Source organism: Mobula hypostoma, chromosome 24 (assembly GCF_963921235.1).
Source record: "Mobula hypostoma chromosome 24, sMobHyp1.1, whole genome shotgun sequence".
In the NCBI taxonomy this organism is placed as follows: domain Eukaryota; kingdom Metazoa; phylum Chordata; class Chondrichthyes; order Myliobatiformes; family Myliobatidae; genus Mobula; species Mobula hypostoma.
The window spans coordinates 9295549-9309045 of record NC_086120.1 but is presented as its reverse complement, the minus strand read 5'-3'; the positions used below and the strand labels follow the sequence as shown (position 1 = coordinate 9309045).

The window sequence follows — 13497 nt, the reverse complement described above, 5'->3', positions numbered from 1 at the left end:
GGAGTCCGGGTTTTGAATATGCCCTGAGGTGTTGGAGCCGGCGAGATCAATGGCAGGATCCTTGGTCGTTGCTGGAGTCCGGGTTTTGAATATGCCCTGAGGTGTTGGAGCCGGCGAGAGCAATGCAGGCAGGGTATCCAGGCCAGGTGAGCAGACAGAGAGTCAGGCAAGGGGGGAAAAGACAGGGAGGGGAACAGGACTGTCCAGCAGGGAATCCCTGGTTCGCAGAGGAATTTATGTCTCAGCCCCAAAACGAGAAACTTGTGCCCACAACAGACACTGGGGAAAACCAGAAACCCCGGAACAAGGAACCATGGACCGGACCGTGAACCGGAACACGGATTTCACGGACCGGACCATGACAAAGTGAAGTGGATGTGGAGAGGATGTTTCCAATATTTGGAGAATATATTACTAGCGAGCAGAGCCTCATAATACGAGGATGTCCCTTTAGAACAGAGATGAAAATAGGAATTTCCTTATCCGAGGTTGATGAATCTATTGAAGCTTTTGCCACAGGCAGCCTTGGAGGCCATGATAAAGGTTATATTTAAAATAGAGGTTGTTAGGTTATTGATTAGTAAGGGTGTCAAAACATATGGGGAGAAAGCAGGTGAATGGGGTTCAGAAGGATAATGAATCAACCATGAATCAATGGGGTTGAAATGGATAATAAATCGAACATGACAGAGCAAACTCGATGGGTCAAATGGCCTAATTCTGCTCCTATGTCTTATGGTCTTATGGAGATCTTATAGTGGAAGGAAGATTCCTGAGGAAGCAGCAAACATGCTTGGGTTGAATGTATTCCATGAGGAACAGCTGCAGTGATATCATGGGCCTGGGACGTTTGAAGTACAACAACCACAACATTTTTCTTCAGGTGAGATATGATTCCAGTCACTGGTGTGCTTTACTCATGATACCCCATTGATTTCAGTGTTACCAGAACTTGATGGCATGTTTGAGGAGAACAGAACAGGCACCAATGGGATTGCTCTGTTGGGACCTTGCATGGACCCAACGGGCTGAATGGCCTCATTATGTGTTTTGATAAATTGCACCATAAAACCACAACATATAGGAGCAGAAACAGGTCATTCAGCTCATCTACTCCGCTATTCCATCATGGCTGATTTATTATCCCTCTCATTCCCATTCTTCTGCCTTCTCCGCGTACACGTTGACGCGTTTACTTTTCAAGAAAATGTCAATCTCCTTTTTAAGTATACTTCATGACTTGGCCAGCACAACCAACTGTCGCAATGAATTCCACAGACTCACCACCCTCTCGCTGAAGAAATTCCTCCTGATCTCTGTTCGAAAGGGACGCCTTTGTTTTCTGAGACCGTTCCCTCTCGGGGAGTGCAGCTTGAGAACATGGCGGTGTGAGGTTTCTTTGTGTGATGGGAATGGTGGGTTTTGCTCATTGCAGGGTGGTGTTTTAGTGAGTGTGCTTTCTTTCTCAGGAACTCAGCGCCGCAATGCCTGTGCTGTTGGAAATTGAACCTGGGAGTTCCCCTCCAATCTACCTTTCTATGCATGTGCAAATGGCACGGATCAAACTGCCAGCTGTACCAGGATTGCTGAGTCTCTCTTTACTTCGCCTCTGTCACCCATCCTTCTTTCCATCCATCCCATCTCACCTTCCCTCTCTCTATCTCTCTCTTTCTCTGACACACACACTCTTCCTCCCTCTGCCACCACTCTCATGCTCCTCAGAATGAACAGCAGCAGGGAAGCAGCCATTGTTTGAAACCCCGGACTGAATCGCCCAATGGTGACTACCCCGTCCATCGAAGTAACGGCAAGGGGGTGAGGGGGAGGTCAGCGGCGGAGGGCTCTGAGCGAGTTGCTGGGGAGGGAGAGGAAGGATCAAAGTCGGAACAGGGTTCGGCAAATGGATGCAGTGGCGCTGCAGATCGAGAGAGGGTTCGGGTTCAGCCTAGGAAGCATTGATCGGAGTGGGAAGGAGAAGGGAGAGATGGCGAGGGTATGGCTGGGAGAGCAGTGGAAAGGGGACCAGTAGCTAACGTGAAGTAAACCCTGAACTACTCTGTCTCTGGACTCCTGTAGCTGCATACCATCACCCAAAAGATAGTTGAGGAACAGTATTTCAACTTATTACTGGGAAGTTTACATCCCTTGTGACCCAACCATTTCAGAAACCCAGACTTTCTAGTTTGTGTCAGTATTTGTCATCTCTGGCGAAACCTTATTAGTCCAGAACGTAACTACAACTTATTCCTCACCTCCAATGCTGCCCCAGAACCTTAACATTTACAGCCACGTTCGTGTTCATTTCCTTTACTAACCTTCCCAACATCAACTGCTTTGTTCTCATTTTACATCGCAGCCTAACAGTCAACCCACCACCCTGACCCGATTCTTTCCAGTATCTCCGCAATAGAATTTCCGTCATTCGTTGCTGATATTCGGTGTCCAAGGCTGCCGTCGAGATTTCCTGAACTTCGCGAAACCAGGACTCGAACCAGAACAGAGAGACTTGTCTCCTCTCTCTTTCCTCCTCCCACTTGATGTTAGAACTGGATAAACACAAAAGATGTTGAGACGCACACATGGAAATCATTCCTGCGCTGATCATATTTATTGGTAGTTAGTCACCGTTGCCGTTTGTCAGTCTGATACTGATGACGAGTCACAAAAACATTTATTAATCATTCTAATTAATCCAAACCTAATTTCAGAGAAACCGTTCAGCGCCTGAAATTTCCAAAAGCAAAGTAACTGTCCGTGTAGCCTCTCAGTAGGAAAAAGAACAAAATCCGCCTCAAATCAGAGTACAAATATTCCAACACCACAGTGGAAACTACAGGGAGCGGAACAGAAGGGAAGTACAGTGAAGAGCGAGTGAGAGAGGTAGAGGTGAAAGATACAAGGACATGATCTCCCGTTAATCCGGGAACAAACAAGGCCGAAGCCGCGCTCTGTTTAACAGCTGGATTGTGTGACTGTTGCGGATATTGTCGAGGCTGCTCCTTGTTGAACTGAGCAGGAGTACCTCTTCCCACTGCTCCAGTCTGCGCCGGGCACCGTCAGGTAGCTGCTGAGACTGAAGGTTTTGTCCGCGTTCTGAGTCACCCCGCTGGTTTGCACCTCACTGCTCGTCGGACTGTCGTTCACTGTCCAGCTGACGACAGGGAAGCCGATCGACAGCTTACTGACCAGGCAAACTAAGGTGCCCGATCCTTTAGCGGAGATCTCCTCGGCTGACGGCCCAAGTAGTTTCACTGAAGGGTCTGGGAGCTGCCGATCTGAACGAGAACAAAAAAAGATGTGTTTCAAAATGCGAAAGATCTCTCGTCTTTTTTTTACGAAACTATAAAAGTTTATTTACATCATATATACACCAAGTGCAGACTTTCAATATTTACAAGAGAGTAAGTATACTCAGATTAAAATCTGGTTACTACCGTCTATAAAACAGCCCATACCCCGTGGGGTTCATCGCTCCCAGGTCCTCCACAATTTGACAGAGCGCAAGTAAAAGGTTTCAGGTTAATTGAGTGGGGCTGCGAATCTCACTGAAAGACAGCGCAGTGCCCATGAAGGACAGTGCGTATTGCTTAAACTGGAATACTGGAAATCTACTCCAACGGGTGAGGCTTTTTGGCGCTGAGTCATTCCCGGAATTGAGAGACACACTGGCATCAAAGCGCCCCCAGAGTAGTTAAGTGCCCACTCTCTGTTCCATCTCCGTGACACGTTCCTCCCCTTTTCTCCGACCCACCCACCCGTCACTAATGGCCCAGCTTCTGCAGGGAGAAAAAAAATCTCACAATCTGCTCTGCCCCAATGGGCGAGAGCTGCAAAAGCGCGGTCCTGAGCTCCATGGATCGGGGCAGGGTAGGTCGTTCTGTGATTTGTGATGATGTCGAAGGATTCGGCTCCCACTCACCGTGCGGATTGGGAGAATGGATTCTCCGCAAGAGCTCTGGCCATAGTCGGTGCAGCGTCGGGATCGCTGAAAAGTGGTTCCCCAGAAAGGAACAGCGCTCAAATGAGCAGGTGGAGAGGAGGCGAGGGCTGGGCACTGGGAGAGGGTCTTTTAATTCATAGGTGCTGGAGGAGAGTTCCACCCTCACTGGGTGGACAGCAAGTCCCGTAAGTGTCCGAGGGATGTTTCGCGGGAATGTGCTAAACAATAACTTGAAACTTGTCGTTCTAATGTATTGCCATGGACTATCTTCAGTCGGCAGCGTCCTGTCCCACTGTGTCCCTTCTCTTTCGTTCCTATCAAAGCAACACAAAAACTGACAAACTAACACTAGAACAGAAATAACACTAATGATCAGAAAATGTTAAATCATAGTTTGTCCGGAAACACAACCGAAAAGAGAAATGTTTCATTATGAGAAGGTAACAATTCACCAAACACAACTCTGTCCCGTAAAACTGACGCTGAACTCGAAACACGATTAAATTGTAAATTAATATTTTCACTTTAATATTCGCTAGGCATTTACAACGTATAAATTATTAATTGCCGGGTGGCCGTATTTATGCCGTGGTTATTGCAGGAGATATTTCCCAGACACGTACCTGTAACAAAGAGCTTTGTCCCCGGCCGAACACTAAAGTACTGGTTCGTGTAACCCACTTTCCGCAGTAATAGACGGCAGCGCCATTCATCTCCACCCTGTTTATGATTAACTGATACTCAGTGCCGGCGCTGTTGGCTGTCGACGTGAAACGCTCACTGCTAATCCCAGGGGCGTAGTTTGGGCTATTCCAGGAATCATGATAATTTAGGATCCATTGTGGAATTGTTCCCGGAGTCTGCTTGTACCAGTTCACATGATTGCCATCCTTTGTTCCGATGTCACAATTCAGCGTGGACGTGGCTCCCGGTCTCTCCGACATGGTCGAGTCTGAGTCAGAGTCTGGGACTCTCCAGCTGTGAAAGACAAGAATTCAACTTTAACATTGACTCTTTAGTGTGACCCCAAGACCCACCTCAGCCACCATTGGGTGCGGACTTGCTGCCTGTACTCACAGCCCAGACACACTGCCAGAGACCAGAAAAAAACATAGCGTCAGCATCGTTGCTGCCCGTCAGCTTCCTGCCTCCCTTCTGCCGGTGGATCTGTGACTGACTGGCCGCCGCTGCCAATGGAGCCCAGTTATAGAGCCACTCACACCGGGGAGGGAATCCACGCAAATCAGAGTGACTCACACTGACCAATCAGAGCGGGGATCGGAAACCTTCCCATATGCTGTCACGTACCATCGGGTTGGGGCGGCGACATTGTTAGCAACTGACTGATCCGTTAAAAACAAATTACGAATGAAAAAGTCATTCGTTGTCTGACATTTCCCAAACTCTGCCTTTATTTCGCTGATTCCTTCCTTTGGTCCACAGATGTCCCTCACACCTCCAGTGACAACAGGACAGGACATTGCAGGTTCTTGAATGGTCTCGAACCGAAACGTCGACTGTACTGTTTTCCATAGATGCTGCCAGGCCTGCTGAGTTCCTCCAGCATTTCGTGTGTGTTGTTTGGATTTCCAGCATCTGCAGATCTTTTCTTGTTTGTGATAGAGCAGTGCAGGCTTCCTGTTTCCATATCAGTGATTCAGTCATGGAGTTCAAACTCACTTTGGCAGTTTGAGGGTTTGAACTCGTTCTAAATGTGGGGACCAAACAATGGCGCTGGAGGAGCTGACTGGCTCCATCTATTCCTTCGAATCGAACATAACTCCTCGAATTGACAGCTTACAGTTCTTAGCTCTGAAGGACCTTTTCAACTGAAGTCAAATCGAATGGAATCAAGTTTAATTATGATTCCAACGATACTCGGATACACGAAAAAAAAAGAGAAAAACACATGTTTAGTCCAGGTCCCTGAGCCACGCACACTTTGAGTATACAGCTCCCGGCAATACAGCCTGTCATTCCACAGATCGAACACTGGAGGGCAGCACTGACCGAAGAGGCCAAATCTCAACTGAGCACGGACTCCATGCTACACCGTCTGCAGCGTCGTCTCATCCAGCAAGCTCGATGGAGCCCTAGTCCGTGCCTACAACCGAGGCCACGCTGCAGCCTCGCCGTCCGTTATAGACCAAGCAAGTAAAACCAGACTGTTGCATCTCACATTATCGATGTCCAACTGGGTCTTGCGATCGCAAGAGAAACCTTGGATTTCCCGTCCACTCGACCTTTCCATGCAAGTACAAACAGCACTGATCAAACTTCCAGCTGTACCAGGATTGCTGGTTCTCTCTTTACCTCCCCTCTGTTACCCATCCTGCAACTCTCCCAACTGGTTTCCTTCCCGCATTTTTATCTCCTGGGCGTTTTATTCTCTCATCTTCCCTTCGCTATCTGCTATTTTCCTGTCACTCCCTCTCTCTATCTATCCCATCTCCTTCCCTCTCTCTATCTCTCTCTTTCTATGACACACACACTCTGCCTCCCTCTGCCACCACTCTCATGCTCCTCAGAATGAACAGCAGCAGAGAAGCAGCCATTATTTGAAATCCCGGACTGAATTGCCCAATGGTGACTACCCCGTCCATCGAAGTAACGACAAGGGGGTGAGGGGGAGGTCAGCGGTGGAGGGCTCTGAGCGAGTTGCTAGGGAGGGAGGGGAAGGATCAAAGTCGGAACGGGGTTTGGGAAATGAATACAGTGGCGCTGCAAATGGGGAGAGGATAAGAGTTCAGCCTCGGAAGCTTTGGCGGAGTGGTAATTTCTGGCAAAACTTCATTAGCCCAGAATGTAATTACAATTTATTCCTCTCTCCACCAGTGCTGCTCCAGAAAGTGAATATTTCCAGCCACGTTCATGTTCATTTCCTTTACTAACCTTCCCAACATCAACTACTTTGTTCTCATTTTACATCGCAGCCTAACAGTCAACCAACCACCCTGACCCGATTCTTTCCAGTATCTCCGCAATAGAACTTCCCGTCATTCGTTGCTGATATTCGGCGTCCAAGGCTGCCGGAGAGATTTCCTGAACTTCACGAACCAGAGAGAGACGAGTCTCCGCTCTCTTCTCTCCTCCCACTTGGTATCAGAATAGGAAAAACACGAAAGAAGACGAAAGGCGCGCTCGGAAATCATTCCTGCACTGATCATCTTTATTGGTAGTTAGTCACCATTACCGTTTGTCAGTCTGATACTGATAATGAATCACAAAACGTTTATTAATTATTCTAATTAAACCAAACCCAATTTCAAAGAAAACCATTCACAGCCTGAAATTTCAAGAAGCCAAATAACTGTCCGCGTTACCACCGTGTAGCCTCTCAGTAGGAAAAAGAACCAAATCCGCCTCAAATCAGCCTCGGGTACAAATATTCCAACACCACAGTGGAAACTACAGAGAGCGGAACAGAAGGGAAGTACAGTGAAGAGCGAGTGAGAGAGGTAGAGGTGAAAGATACAAGGCCATGATCTCCCGTTAATCGGGAACAAACAAGGCCGAAGCCGCGCTCTGTTTAACAGCTGGACTGTGTGACAGTTGCGGATATTGTCGAGGCTGCTCCTTGTTGAACTGAGCAGGAGTACCTCTTCCCACTGCTCCAGTCTGCGCCGGGCACCGTCAGGTAGCTGCTGAGACTGAAGGTTTTGTCCGCGTTCTGAGTCACCCCGCTGGTTTGCACCTCACTGCTCGTCGGACTGTCGTTCACTGTCCAGCTGACGACAGGGAAGCCGATCGACAGCTTACTGACCAGGCAAACTAAGGTGCCCGATCCTTTAGCGGAGATCTCCTCGGCTGACGACCCAAGTAGTTTCACTGAAGGGTCCGGGAGCTGCTGAGCTGGAACATAAACGAGAGAAAACGTGTTTCAAGTCGCGCCATAACTCTCGTCATTTCACAGTTTGACAGAATCGCGAGTAAAAGGTTTCAGCTTCATTGCCAGGGGCCCGGAGTTTCACTGAGAGACCGTGCAGTGCCCATGGAGGACAGTACATATTGGTCAGCCTGGAAAAACTAGAAATCTACTCCAATCGGTGAGGTTGTTTGGCGCGGAGTCAGTCATTCACTGAATTGAGAGACACACTGGCATCAAAGCGCCCCCACCCCCAGAGTAGTTTAAAGTGTCCACTCTCTGGGCCATCAGTGACACGTTCCTCCTCTTGCCTCCGCCCCAATCACCCATCACTAATGATCCCGCTGCTGTTGGGAGGTTAAACATCTCACAATCTGCTCTGCCCCAGTGGGCGAGGGCTCCGATTGCACGGTCCTGAGCTCCATGGAGCGGGGCGGGGTAGGTCGCTCTCTGATTTGTGATGTGGAGTGATTCGGCTCCCACTCACCGTGAGGGACGGGAGGTTGGATTATCCTCAGAATCGGAGCTCTGGCCACAGTCGGTGTAATGACCGGGTTCGCAGAACAGTCCCGGGAAGGAGTATCGCTAAAGGTAACAGATGGCAGGAGAGAGGAGGCAAGGACTGGGCAGTGGGAGAGGGTCTGTTATCCGATGGTGAAGGACGAGAGTTCCACCCTCACTGGAAGTCCAGTGAAAGTCCGAGGGTTGTTTCATTGGAGAGTCCTAAACAGTAACTTGAAACTTGTCATTCTGCAGTCTTGACAACCACAGTGGAATGTCCTGACCCCACTGAGACCTCACATCCCACTATGTCCCTTCACTGGATCCCTTCACGTTCCTTACTGTGAAACCACCATAAAAACTGACAGACTAACACGAGAGCAGAAATAACACCAATGAACAGAACATGTTAAATTATGGTTCGTCCGAAAACACAACCGAAAAGAGAAATGCTTTATTAAAAGACGGAAACATTTCACCAAACACAACTCTGTCGAGTAAAACTGATGCTGGACACGAACACGATTAGATTGTAAATCAACATTTCCGCTGTAAAATTAGCTGAAAAATTATAACGTATAACTTATGAATTGCTGGGTGACCGTATTTATCCCGTGGTTATTGCAGAGAGATGGAAACCATTTTGGAGTCTCATATTGCTAACAACTAATAATATTTATTAGTAACTACGCAATACAGTAATATCGAAGTAAATAATTCACACAGGTTAGCAATGATTATATATAAAATTAAGTGTGGAATATATATGTATAAAAAAAAACAAGCTTCTTTAAGTTTGGGGTAAAAAGATACAGTCTTATGATGTTGAGTAAAGTTCAGTTCAGTTCAGTTCGTGGTATTTAGTCGAGTAGTGATGGAAAGAGAGAGAGAGAGAGAGAGAGAGAGAGAGAGAGAGAGAGAGTGAGAGTGAGTTGAGTCTTCAGGTGAGCTGATGCCGTCGATCTTCTCGTCGTCCTCCGAAATCCTTTACAAGTCACCGACTGTGATTTTAACCAGGGGGGACCGATTTTCCTGTGGTGGAGCTATCATCCCGGCAAGGGTGGACACATAGACGACTCCCCACCAGTCAACCCCTTCTTCACCACTGGAATACAATTTTGGATCAATCCACCTGATTGATCCTCCAAAACCCACTTTCTCTGCGGGCACAACAATGCTCATTCAGTGTCCAGATCATGTGTCTGAGGTCTGTATCATCTGACCTCCCATTTATTTCACCAGGCTGAGCATTACCTGTCATTCAAAGAGTCCCTCCCTCCTTTGTCTGCAAAGAAATGCACAAGCAGGCAACAAGTCCTTGAACGTAACAATGAACAATCTGCCTTTGGTCACCATAGCAACCTTCGAGCTGCTGGGTGCTGTCTCCAACTCCAAATTCAGTGGAAGTCCAAAGTTACTTCCAATGCCTTAAAGCGACAGTCCAACTGTCAATCTTCGTCTCTCTCTTCTCTTTTCCAAAAGCAACATATCGGTGGTAAATAACTCTGTCTCTCTCTCTCTCGGCTTTCCAAGCAAACCATCAATGATAACTGTCGCTCTCCAAACAGTTAATAGGGCACTCCTGGATCCCCTCACACTCCCCTTCCTCAGGGAAAAAAAATTGTCGAAGACGATTTTTTAAAAAAAATGTCCATCACAGGGTTTTAAACAATACAGTGGAAAAAACATCAGATGACAAAGCAAAAAAAAAATGTGTACAATTTCCAACTTAACATCTGGATAACTAATCAGCTATAACATTGTCAGTACCTTTTACATGTTTGATTTTAAAGTCACCTTCCTGCAATATCGGACTCTAATTTAACACCCTTCTATTCTTATCCTTCATCTTATTTAAAAACACCAGCGGATTATAACCCATGTAAACCACAAGTGGTCTCTGAGCAACAGAAAGGTTTTGAGGTCTCTGATCATAGGCCTCAAAATGTTGTAAAGCCAGAGTAAGTGCTAGGAATTCCTTTTCAACAGTTGAATAATTTTTCTGGTGTACATTAAATTTCTTTGAGAAATAAGCTACTGTGTGTTCACTCTGTGAAGATACCATTTCGTAGGCTGGGCTAAATTCATAATGATGTCATGCACTGCACCTGTGCACCATTTCAAAACACCAATTAGTCCTTTTACTTGTTTTTTCGGCTTTGGATCCAACTGGTGGACCTTATCAGTAATATTTTTCAAAACAATGGAATTCTGACATTTTGGTGAGTCTAGATTCAGTGAGTAAACATGCCTTTCCATTCCATTATCAGATTTCACGACTCCATTTTGTACTTCAACAATTCTCCCAGCTGCAATTCTAGTAAATTGAATAATTACTTTGGTTCTGTCTTCACTAAGGAGGACATAAATAATCTTCCAGAAATAGTAAGGGACAGAGGGTCCAGAGAGATGGAGGAACTGAGTGAAATACATGTTAGTAGGGAAGTGGTGTTAGGTAAATTGAAGGGATTGAAGGCAGATAAATCCCCAGGGCCAGATGGTCTGCATCCTAGAGTGCTTAAGGAAGTAGCCCAAGAAATAGTGGATGCATTAGTGATAATTTTTCAAAACTCGTTAGATTCTGGACTAGTTCCTGAGGATTGGAGGGTGGCTAATGTAACCCCAATTTTTAAAAAAGGAGGGAGAGAGAAACCGGGGATTATAGACCGGTTAGCCTAACGTCGGTGGTGGGGAAACTGCTGGAGTCAGTTATCAAGGATGTGATAACAGCACATTTGGAAAGCGGAGAAATGATCGGACAAAGTCAGCATGGATTTGTGAAAGGAAAATCATGTCTGACGAATCTCATAGAATTTTTTGAGGATGTAACTAGTAGAGTGGATAGGGGAGAACCAGTGGATGTGGTATATTTGGATTTTCAAAAGGCTTTTGACAAGGTCCCACACAGGAGATTAGTGTGCAAACTTAAAGCACACGGTATTGGGGGTAAGGTATTGGTGTGGGTGGAGAATTGGTTAGCAGACAGGAAGCAAAGAGTGGGAATAAACGGGACCTTTTCAGAATGGCAGGCGGTGACTAGTGGGGTACCGCAAGGCTCAGTGCTGGGACCCCAGTTGTTTACAATATATATTAATGACTTGGATGAGGGAATTAAATGCAGCATCTCCAAGTTTGCGGATGACACGAAGCTGGGTGGCAGTGTTAGCAGTGAGGAGGATGCTAAGAGGATGCAGGGTGACTTGGATAGGTTGGGTGAGTGGGCAAACTCATGGCAGATGCAATTTAATGTGGATAAATGTGAAGTTATCCACTTTGGTGGCAAAAATAGGAAAACAGATTATTATCTGAATGGTGGCCGATTAGGAAAAGGGGAGGTGCAACGAGACCTGGGTGTCATTATACACCAGTCATTGAAAGTGGGCATGCAGGTACAGCAGGCGGTGAAAAAGGCGAATGGTATGCTGGCATTTATAGAGAGAGGATTCGAGTACAGGAGCAGGGAGGTACTACTGCAGTTGTACAAGGCCTTGGTGAGACCACACCTGGAGTATTGTGTGCAGTTTTGGTCCCCTAATCTGAGGAAAGACATCTTTGCCATAGAGGGAGTACAAAGAAGGTTCACCAGATTGATTCCTGGGATGGCAGGACGTTCATATGAAGAAAGACTGGATGAACTGGGCTTGTACTCGTTGGAATTTAGAAGATTGAGGGGGGATCTGATTGAAACGTATAAGATCCTAAAGGGATTGGACAGGCTAGATGCAGGAATATTGTTCCCGATGTTGGGGAAGTCCAGAACGAGGGGTCACAGTTTGAGGATAGAGGGGAAGCCTTTTAGGACCGAGATTAGGAAAAGCTTCTTCACACAGAGAGTGTTGAATCTGTGGAATTCTCTGCCACAGCAAACTGTTGAGGCCAGTTCATTGGCTATGTTTAAGAGGGAGTTAGATATGGCCCTTGTGGCTACGGGGATCAGGGGGTATGGAGGGAAGGCTGGGGCGGGGTTCTGAGTTGGATGATCAGCCATGATCATAATAAATGGCGGTGCAAGCTCGAAGGGCCGAATGGCCTACTCCTGCACCTATTTTCTATGTTTCTATGTTTCTATGTAAACAAGTGTCTTATTTTGACTCGACCATTTTGCAAACTTTCCTGAGCAAAGTCACAAAGCTTACGAAATCCCTTCCAGAATTTTAAAACATACTTAAACACACTGACACATTTTCCTAAATCAGACCATAGTTCTCTGAGTAGGGTCAAAGGTCCTTTTGGCCTGTAGCTGAATACAGGTTTCAACAAACTACCCTCCAATGCCTTCTGAATCGAATCTCCAACAATAAATAAAAGGAGGGGAACCCCTTGTTCCTTTTCCTCATTTCTCACACAATGATGTCCACCTAAAGGCATACCGTAAGCCAAAAGCAACATATCGGTAGTAAATAACTCTCTCTCTCCTTTCCAAACAAACCATTAATGATAAATGTCTCTCTCCAAACAGTTAATAGGGCACACCTGGATCCCCTCACAGGCCCAATTGCGGGGAGGGAACGACTGAAACAGATGAACAGTTCTTTGACTTTAATGGAAACTGTGGCGAAACAAAAAAAAAATAACGCTTGGCCAGAGGGCCATTAACTGGAACTGTCTAACTAAAGCTCATGTCGATACAGCGGCTTGGCCGCACTAACTTAATACTAATTAAATACCGCTTCTGAGCAGCGTCAGGCTACTCGGTTATCTTCTTCCCCGGAACCTGAACATCGGTAAGTAGGGAACATCGGTGTTGCTCTGCTATTGGTCAAGTCTCGGAAGACTGGAACGAGAGGAAGGGTGGAAAACACCACAACGAAACACGATTTAGCTGGAACCTGCAATTTCGCGAGCATGATTGCCGAACCTGGTCCGGACCTGCCTGCGAGAACACGCAGACCCCGTCCAGCGGCAGAGTCCGTGGTTGTGACACTATGCGACAGAAAGGCCACAAGCACAACCTCCCAGAACTTGCCGTCCTCCATCACGGGTGTGTTAGACAGCTGCAAGCGGGAGAGTCAGGACCATACAATGACGCTGGAGGAGCTGACTGACTCCATCCATTCCTTCAAATCGAACATAATTCCCATAATTTGTGGCTTACAGTACTCAGCTCTGAAGGACTTTTTCAAGTCAAGTCAAATCGAATAGAATCAAGTTTAATTAACAGTCAAACAATTCGCGGAGACAGTCCAACAAG

General features: G+C 46.7%; 1 pseudogene; it reads right to left on the bottom strand.

Annotated features, from left to right (window-relative positions):
* Positions 1-2926: 2926 nt before the first annotated feature.
* On the bottom strand, positions 2927-13282 carry LOC134337175 (immunoglobulin lambda-1 light chain-like; annotated as a pseudogene).
* Between the last annotated feature and the right edge of the window lie 215 nt (positions 13283-13497).